The sequence below is a fragment of the Nycticebus coucang genome, chromosome X (assembly GCF_027406575.1).
Source record: "Nycticebus coucang isolate mNycCou1 chromosome X, mNycCou1.pri, whole genome shotgun sequence".
Taxonomy (NCBI): Eukaryota; Metazoa; Chordata; class Mammalia; order Primates; family Lorisidae; genus Nycticebus; species Nycticebus coucang.
The window spans coordinates 4,511,583-4,520,670 of record NC_069804.1 but is presented as its reverse complement, the minus strand read 5'-3'; the positions used below and the strand labels follow the sequence as shown (position 1 = coordinate 4,520,670).

The following is a 9,088-nucleotide window of genomic DNA, read 5'->3' as shown; positions in this document are numbered from 1 at the left end:
GAGCTAAAAGTAGACCTACCATTCGATCCCGCAATTCCTCTACTAGGTATATACCCAGATGATCAAAAATTATTTTACAACAAAGACGTTTGCACCAGAATGTTTATTGCAGCCCAATTCATAATAGCCAAGACACGGAAACAGCCCAAGTGCCCATCGACCCATGAATGGATTAACAAATTGTGGTATATATACACCATGGAATACTATGCAGCCATAAAAAGATGGAGACTTCACGCCTTTTATGTTTACCTGGATGGAGCTGGAACATATTCTTCTTAGTGACGTATCTCAAGAATGGAAATAAAGGTATCCAATGTACTCAATACTACTATGAAATCAATATATAATCACCTACACACTCATACAAATGGCAAAACATAACTATAGTCCAGAAAGCAGAAGAGAAGAGGAGAGAGAGGGGAGGGGAAGGAAGATATGAAAGGAGGGAGGGTTTTGGGGGGACCTCACCTAATGCACATGATGCAGTGATACATTTCAAAACTATTAAGAAATGAGTATAATTGTGATGGATGTGTTACTTAGTTCAATGTAATCATTTCATGTTGTATATCAAAGCAGTATCCTGAACCCCATAAATGCATCATTGTACAAAGTTATGATTTAATAAAAAACAATAAAAGGGCAAGAGTAGTTTTGGAAGACAGATCCATAGTTGTAAAGGACTATAAGTGGAAGGAAGGTACAATAGCACAAAGAAATTTTGGCAGGGGTGACGAAATTATTTTGGATCCTGCCTGGGCGGGGTGGCTCATGCCTGTAATCCTAGCACTCCAGGAGACCCAGGGCAGGTGAGATCGATTGACCTCAGAAGTTTGAGACCAGCCCCAGCAAAATGAGACCCCATCTCTAGTAAAAACAGAAAAAATATCCAGGTTGTGTGACGTGCTAACTATGAGGCCGAGGCAGAATTGCTTGAGCCCAGGAATTTGAGGTTGCTGTACACTAGGCTGAGGCCATGGCATTTTAGTCTGGGTAACAGAATGAAGCTCTGTCTCCAAAAAATAATAATCATATATTTTTAAAAATTAATTAAAAATAAAGGATTTAAGTATATCTCACACACAACGAATATTCTGTTTGCATAATTCAAAGAAAAGTAATAAAATAAAACTCTGATGTGTTCCTTCTAGTTTAAGGATATTGCCAACACTTTTGCAACCCTGTATGGGCCCTTTCTCCCAATGACACCCCTCACTCCATGGGGCCACTATCCGGAATTTGTATTATCCATTATTTTGCCATTGACTGCCCCAACTATTAGAAAACTCTTTTACTTAAAACAAATCATGCTCAAAATCCTAATGTACAAACAAATAAAATCAGGATGCCTCTGGGTCACCAGGCTTGTGTTTAAATCCCAGGCAGCAAAACTCCACTTCGTCGCCCCCTACGGGTGGCCCAAGGGCACAGCAATGAGGAGGTACTTCCGGAGTCCAAAGGACCATAATTCAGGTTAATTTGCATACCTACAACTCACTGAAGACTGTACAACTATTTCCACGGAAAAACAAATTTATGTATTTTTGCTTTTTCTAAGGATGAGATCTTTTGTTTGCAGCATTTTTCGTATAAACTTCTGAGGTAGGAACGCTTGGGATGAATAGGCACCATCAGTGTACAGGGAGTGGCTGTTACCTGAGAAGTGAATGACGGGCGTTAGCTGTATGTTCGGGCTTCTTTTCAGATCGTGTAAATCTTTCGCCTTTTACTAAAGATTTCCGTGGAGAGAAACCACTGAGTCATAAACTAATTTTTTGAGGCCTCCCCTTGGTGAGGCTGCATAATGGTTGGAAAATAAAGATTATTAAGTACTATGTGTGGTGTTTGTTGTCAGATTTGAGTGCTTAGTTAACTAGCGATTTATTATTATTAATTTATTTTTTTCAGATTTTTTTTTTTTTTTTTTTTTTTTTTAGTTTTTATGATAGAATGGTTTGTTTGCTTTTTTGCTTTTTGCTTCATTCTCCCAGGTGGCTGGGCTTGTAGGTTCCCACCACAACTCCAAGTGGATTTTCTTTCCTTTTTTTTCTCTCTCTCTCTTCTCTCTCTCTCTCTCTGTATTTTGTGTGTTTTACTGCATGGCTAATTCATGCTTTTTGCTGCCTGTGGTTGCTCTCGGGTCGTTTTCCTTGCAGGCATACTTTTTGCTGCCTGTGGTTGCTCTCGGGTCGTTTTCCTTGCAGGCATACAGTTGCTAGACAGATTTATTATTATTGGGGATTCATTGAGGGTACAATAAGCCAGGTTACACTGATTGCATGTGTTAGGTAAAGTCCCTCTTGCAATCATGTCTTGCCCCCAGAAGGTGTGGCACGCACCATGGCCCCGCCCCCCCCGCCCGCCTTCCCTCTCTCTGCTCTTCCTCCCCCCCCCATGACCTTAATTGTCCTCATATCAAAATTGAGTACATAGGATTCATGCTTCTCCATTCTTGGGATGCTTTACTAAGAATAATGTCTGCCCCTGTGCACACAATTTTATGTGGACACACATTTTCTTTTCTTTCTTTCTTTTTTTTGTTTTGTTATCTTTTGTTTGTTAGTTTTTTGAGACAGAGTCTCACTATGTTGCTCTGGGTAGATTGTGGCCGTGGCACCACAACTCACAGCAACCTCAAACTCTTGGGCTTAAGCAATTCTCTTGCCTCAGTCTTCCAAGTAGCTGAGACTACAGGCGCCCACCACAACGTCTGGCTATTTTTGGTTGCAGTTCTCCTTGTTTAGCAGGCCCAGGCAGGGCTTTAACCCGTCCAGCTTTGGTGTATGTGGCTGGTGCCCTACTCACTGAGCTATAGGCACAGAGCCTGGGCACACATTTTCTTTTCTCTTGTGGATACACAGAGGGGAGGGATGCTTGGGTCCTAGGCAACCCCGTGTTTAACATTTGGAGGAATTACCAAACCCTTTTTAAGAGCAGTGACCTATTTCAAATTCTTTTTTGTTTTTTTCATTTATGGTTAATATGAGGGCACAAACAACCAGGTCTCAATATTTGAATTAGGTAGAGTCCCTCTTGTGGTTGTGTCTCACACCCCCAAAATGAGCCACACACCCATACATTGTGCCCATGAAGTGGCTCCAACCCCCCTCCTTCCCTCTCTGCTCCCTATTCTTTACAATTTGATTTGTAAAGAATATCCTTATCAATGCGTGTTATCATTGTCTATTTAATAGTTTCTACCCTGGGTGTAAGTTACTTTCTCCATTTCGTTTAGATTTACTTTTCTATAAGGACTCGCAGTGTTTCTATGTGTTCAGTGACAAATTCCGCATCACTTTTTTTGGAGAAATGTCTACTTAACCACTGTTTTTTTTAAAGACAGAGCATTACTCCCGTCACCCTGGGTAGAATGCTGTGTTGTCATAGCTCACGGCAACCTCAAACTCTTGGGCTCAAGTGATCCTCTTACCTGAGCCTCCTGAGTATCTGGGATTACAGGCACCTGCCTCATCTCGGGAATGTTTTTCTATTTTTAGTAGAGATGGGGTCTTGCTCTTGTTCAGGCTGGTCTCAAACTCCTGAGCTCAAGCCACCCACCAGCCTCAGCCTCCCAAAGTGCTAGGATTGCACTTATGAGCCAACCAAGCCCACCTCGCAACTATTTTTAAATAGAGCTATTTGTCTTTTTATTGCCAAGTGCACATTCTTTTTAAAGTCTCTTCTCAGGAAGTGCTTATTGGTGTGAGTCTATGGCAGTAAAAGGACACAAGGGCATCGTTAAAGATAAACGCCTGGAAGCCATTTGTAAAATACAGGTGTGTCTCCCATCCTGTCCAGGACCCAGTCTCTCATAACCTAAATTAGCTTTTTTCTCTGCTTTTTGTGTTTATATCTTGTGTCTCTCAACCGTGGGATAGTGGTGTTCAGGATCTCCCTCAATCTCTTTTAGTCAATGAATAATGACCAAGGACATATCTTCTGTGCTTTATTCATGTGGATAAGGAAATCCTCACGTAATTCCTGGTGTATGAGCATTCCCAGGTCTCAACCACACTTACACATGGCACATTTTTTTTTAAAGAAATCCAGCTTAACTCATTTGTGCTACGATTTAAGACCACCGTTCCTGTTTCTACTTCTGCAAGGAATTGCAAGAAACCCTTCTTCCACCTCCTTAAGATCTTAGTTTCGTGTTAAAGGGTGGTGATGACATTCGTGAGAGTTACAAATAGGGCCCCCTGAAAAATGCATGACAGCCGTCTCCTCGGCTGTTGAAGGGCCCAGACCCAGTTAAGCCTATTTGCCGTAATTCAGTACATGTTATTCTCATGTACTCAGCTGCTGTGAGCATGTTATTGCAGCCATGGACAAGCAGATATAGAACATCAAAGGGATAAAGGAGGGCATTTAATGTTTTATTTAGTGCTATCACCGACCTGAGTAAGCCTTGATTAAAAGAGCAAAATTACTATTTGCACAAGCTGGTTGCAGAATTTATTTATAGCCCCATCAACGGATGACACGTCTTGGTGATTGGAAAGACCTAATTAATGGTAATTTTCCCAGATGAAGGTGGTGAATTATTGATGATTTTACTCTACGGTAGTTCCTACCTGGAAGGAGTAACAGTTATATCAATTGAGCCTCTTCTTTTTTTTTTTTTTAATTAAATCATAGTTGTGTACATTAATGCCATCATGGGGCACCATACACTGGTTTTATAGACCGTTTGACACATTTTCGTCACACTGGTTAACATAGCCTTCCTGGCAGTTTCTTAGTTACTGTGTTAAGACATTTATGTTCTACATTTACTAAGTTTCACATGGACCCTTGTAAGATGCACCGCAGGTGTAATCCCACCAATCACCCTTCCTCTGCCCATCCTCCCCCCTCTCTGCCCTCCCTCTCTCCCTTCCCCATATTCTTAGGTTATAACTGGGTTATAGCTTTCATATGAAAGCCATAAATTAGTTTCGTAGTAGGGCTGAGTACATTGGATACTTTTTGAGCCTCATCTAACATATTCATCCGTATGACTTTCCTCTTCTCCATGAAATGTGCTCCCCGAGGTAGGGACTCAATTATTTTGTTCCAGCCTCAAAATGATCCTGCTTAATCACTCCCATTTGGCAAGACCAATAGAGACAGGGGTTCCAGGAAAGGTCAGATAATACTTTCATGCCTACCAGAATCTAACAAGCTTTCATTTGGAGACGAATGTACTTGATAGGGAGGTTTTGGCCTATGCAGACAGTTTGCAGAGCAGGCCAAAATGGGGCAGAACCAAAAGAGAAATTCAAGAGAATCCCATGTTTTGGCCAAATTATGGGAAAATGTTTTACATTCTTGAAATCTGTTCTCTAATTCTTATTTATTTATTTGTTTTACTAAGTCATAAATACATAAACTATGTATACAGGAATGTATTTATGGGGTACAATGTGCTGATTTTATATACCGTTTGGAATGCTTACATCACACTGGTTAACATAGCCTTCACCTCACTTAATTATTGTGTTAAGACATTTATACTCTATGCTTAATAGATTTGAGATGTAGCCTTGCAGTATGCACCATAGGTGAGGTCCCACCGTTTATCCTCCCTCCATCCAATCTCCCCCCCTCCCCTCCCCTCACCCTCCTCTTCCCTCCTTCATCCTGGGCTATAGTTGTGTTTTATCTTTCATATGAAAGTGTGGGTGATTATAAATTGGTTTCATAGTAGTTCTGAGTACATTGGATACTTTTTCTTCCATTCTTGAGATACTTTACTAAGAAGAATATGTTCCAGCTCCATCCATGTAAACATAAAACAGGTAAAGTCTCTATCTTTTTTAAGGCTGCGTAATATTCCATGGGATGCATATACCACAATTTATTAATCCATTCATGGGTCAATGGGCACTTGGACTTCTTCCATGACTTGGCAATTATGTATTGAGCTGCAATAAACAATCTGGTGCAAATATCTTTGTTGTAAAGTGGTTTTTGTCTTTTGGATATACACCTAGTAGAAGAATTGCAGGATGAAATGGCAGGTCTACTTTTAGATCCCTGAGTATTCTCCAAACGTCTTTCCAAAAGGAACATATTAACTTGCATTCCCACCAGCAGTGCGGAGGTGTTCCCTTCTCTCCCCATTCACGCCAACATCTGTAGTTTTGGGATTTTGTGATGTGGGCTACTCTTACTGGAGTTAGATGATATCTCAAAGTGGCTTTGATTTGCATTTCTCTGATGATTAAAGATGATTGGAGCCAGCTTTCAACAGAAGCTCTCTTCCAGACAGAGAGATAATGACCAGAAAGTATTTTTATTTTTAAAAATTTTTTTTATTGTTTCACATTCATTGAGGGCATCAAGAATTAGGTTATACTTGTCTGCATTTGTTAGGTTAAGTCCCTCTTATAATTGTGTTCCTATCCCCAAGAGCTGTGCTGGACACTGTGACCCCCCATTTCCCACCTTCCTCCCATCTTTCTGCTCCCTGGTTCCCCTGACCCCCACCTTGAATTGATTTGAGTTTTTCTCTTATGGGGTATTAGGTCATCTACTGGCTTCATACTGGACTTGAGTATGTTGGATTCTTGCGTCTCTATTGTTGTGATGCTTCACTAAAAAGCACGTGTAACTGTTCATTGCAGCTCAATTTACAATCACCAAACAGTGGAAACAGCCTAAAAGCCCACCAACCCAGCAATGGATCAGCAAGCTAAGGATATGTATACTGTGGACTACTATTCAGCCATTAAAAAAGATGGACACCCATCTTTTGTATTCACCTGGATGGAGGTGGAACACATTCTAATTCTTATTTTTAGCAATAGCCTATTAAGAGCTTGACTTCATTTGTCCAAATCTATTTTTCTAGCCATCCCAACAGCTGCAATCAAAGATGCTACTGCCCCTGTGCCTTGCAAACGCTTGTCTATTGTTGAAAGTTGGTGACTTAAGAAAACACATTGATCATTTCGCCATTTCAGTGGGCCAGGAGTCTGGGCATGTGCCTGGGTGTCTCACACAGTTACCAGCAGGGTGGGTGCTGAGGCTGACGTGTCGTGTGAAGGCTCTGTGGGAGAAGAATCTACTTCCAAGCTCACTCGGGTTGTGAGGCTGAGAGGTCTATTGATGTTGTATTCTGTAACAAAAGTTCTGCAGCCTGGGATGTCCACGCTCAAGTGCTGTGAAGCTGGGTTTCATTCTGAGCGTCCCCCTGTTGGTTTGCAGGTAGACACCGTCTTACCATGTGAGTAGGTTCCATCTTCTCTGTGCACGCAAGAGAAACGTCTGCTCTGTCATCTTCCCCAATCACACCGTGGGGCCTCCACCATTGTCTGAAGCTACTCACCTCCCCCAAGCCCCACCTCCCCAAACCCCACCTCCAAACGCTTTCGCACAGGAGTTAAGTCTGCAACATCTTTGTTTTGGAAGGACACAAGCATATGGTCCACAATGCTTGGCCAGAGGCCATTCTCTATCCCTTGTCATAAGAGCTTTTCAGATGTGGCTGCTCATTTTGTCAAAGCCTACCAGAAGAGAAGGTGATGGGGAGGCAGCAAGAGGGAAGTCAGAGTCTTTTATAAGCGTCCTGCATGTCTCCCCCAGGAGAGCAGCTTGGAGGATGTCGTTAGATCAGCCAGTACTCAAGGGCTATTAGACCAAGAAGTGCCGCCCAGATTGGAGACAGCTGGGGGCTGTCTCGGACTGCACCTGCCGTGGAGAGCCTCCTCATCCAGGCACTATCGGGGCGAGGTGCAGAACTGAGCAGAGATCATGGACCTTCCTCCTCAGCTTTGCATCTCAGACTGCCTTGCAGTCTCAGTGCGTTCTCCACAGCCAAAAACGAATAAAATAAAATAAAGCAAAATGAAGTAAATGACATAAAATGGAATTGATGGAATGGAATAGAAGGATCGAACAGAACAGAATAGAATAAGCAACAGGTGTGTGCACACTGTGAATTCACACATGTTCCCGTTGAACTCAGAGCCTGAGGAACATCAGCCCCTACCTTACGCACATGTGCAAACAGACAGAGCCACAGAAGAGGCGCAGTTCCCGCCTCTTCCCTGCCACGAACTCAACATCTTGTCAGCACCACCTACTAACTGATTAATCTTTCCCCGTGCCTTCTCCAGATGAAAACTCTGTGATTCGCAGGCTTGAAAACTCGCCTTCTTCTTTGGCTTCTTTTCTGATCACTAAAAAATGAACCCTCCAGGTCTTCTGCCTTCAAAACCAGAACGGACACATGGAGCCTGACATGTGACAAGGCCAGGCGGGAAAGAAGAGCTTAAAAAGGTGGGAACCCCAAGATCAGCTCCTTTGGCACCTCCAGCCTGTGGACCTATCTGGGCTGAACAGTGAAGATGGTTTGTGTTTAATAACCCCATGAAAGTAGTGATCGGTATTCGGCCTTCTAGTACGCGGAGCCCAACACTCGCCTCCCGCTTAGGAATTATCACGGCTTAGAACTTGCATTGACTGCACAGGAGTCCACATTTAATTTGGGAGGATTCTAACCCCAAAATGGGGGGAAATGACAAAATGCCCAGCTCTATCTTCCATCCTGAAGGCAAAGTCCCAAGCACCCTCAAATTCAAGGGGTGAGAAAGTGAACACTGTACCTGATAGAGAGAATCACAAAACAAAAGTATAAAAAGGAGCAGATTACAGGAGATGAATTATTGCAGTGACTTTTGCAAATTATCACAGGGAGATTCCATTTCTGGTCATAGGAGACTAGGTCATTTAGAATAAGGATTATATAAAATAATGAAAGTAGTTAAATGGTATAAGTAAATTATGGATGACCCAAAATACACATAACGTCTGAAGAACACTGTTTTGGGAATGGTATTTATATCAGAGTCTAAAAGATGTTAACTCTTCCCTACACCCCATAAGAAATTCCTATTGTAATTGTGTATCGGGAATAGTCACTCCAAATTCCTTCCCCAAACCCAACGATTACTTTTTCAAGGATACTGTTTGTCACTTCTGAAATAAAATTTATACTAGGGTAGAACAAATAAGGAAATGTGCTTTAAAAATTATGGTTGGATAGCTTTCAGTCGAAGGAAAAGTTACAATAAATAAGGGAGCTGTGATACTGAACACA

General features: G+C 42.1%; 1 non-coding gene across 1 annotated transcript; it reads left to right on the top strand.

The window, feature by feature from the left end:
- Positions 1-1,688: 1,688 nt before the first annotated feature.
- On the top strand, positions 1,689-1,802 carry LOC128578612 (U5 spliceosomal RNA). Its single transcript, XR_008377752.1, has one exon. It is a non-coding gene; the product is annotated as a U5 spliceosomal RNA (small nuclear RNA).
- Positions 1,803-9,088: the final 7,286 nt, after the last annotated feature.